The sequence below is a fragment of the Olea europaea genome, unplaced genomic scaffold (assembly GCF_002742605.1).
Source record: "Olea europaea var. sylvestris unplaced genomic scaffold, O_europaea_v1 scaffold4088, whole genome shotgun sequence".
In the NCBI taxonomy this organism is placed as follows: Eukaryota; Viridiplantae; Streptophyta; class Magnoliopsida; order Lamiales; family Oleaceae; genus Olea; species Olea europaea.
Genome location: NW_019260573.1, coordinates 25,667 through 26,491, shown reverse-complemented (window position 1 = coordinate 26,491; position 825 = coordinate 25,667). Strand labels below are relative to the sequence as shown.

General features: G+C 37.6%; 1 long non-coding RNA gene across 1 annotated transcript; it reads left to right on the top strand.

Moving 5' to 3' along the window:
* The first annotated feature begins 135 nt into the window (after positions 1 to 135).
* Positions 136 to 825, top strand: LOC111387556. Its single transcript, XR_002701420.1, has 3 exons — positions 136 to 268; positions 519 to 606; positions 707 to 825. It is a non-coding gene; the product is annotated as an uncharacterized LOC111387556 (long non-coding RNA).

Sequence of the window (825 nt, the reverse complement as noted above, 5' to 3'; positions counted from 1 at the left end):
GTGTATTGTACCCCTATCATTGTACTTAGAATTCTAGAAATGTTTTGTTGTGCTGATTACATTTTTGGCATACAGGCAGAGTGCTTAAGAATACACAGGGTTTGTCAATTTAATATTTGCACCTGTTCTGCATGCTGATAACCAAGTAGCAACCATTTTTTGTGCTTTGCAGGCTGCTTTTCACGAACCTTGGTGGTGAACGCCGGTTTGCATCTATTGTAGCCAAGAGACTTGAATCTCTTGGAGCATTAACGCAGGGAGACCGGAGGTAACTCTGAATCATTCTTGTATATTCTAGTAGGTAGTCTTAGTGACAATTAGTTTTAGCATACCATCATAACCAAACATGCTATCCTAATGTATTGTGAATAAGGCTTAGTTTGTCATTGTTGTATCCAATCACGGCAGCATGGATGTTAGCTCTGTTATATCCTAATGTATTGTGAATAAGGCTTAGTTTGTCATTGTTGTATCCAATCACGGCAACATGGATGTTAGCTCTGTTAAATGTGTTCCAGGGCTGGACCATCTCTTAGCGCATACAATTATGATAGTGTTTATGGGAAGAGAGCCCTGATGGTAATGTATAAAGGACTTATGGAACAGGTATTTAGTTATTTTACACGATGGTCTCAAACTATTTTTTATATTTCTTTTATGTTTATATAAGTTATCTTTGCTTTTGTCTTCTTTTTCGTTTTATCAGGAATCTTTGCCAGTTGTACCACCAGGGTGTTCATCTGAAGAACCAGAGACAATTCGAGATTTTATTCTGAAGGGAAAGGCTGGTCTTATATCTGTTGGAATAATTCGGGATTCAGTTCT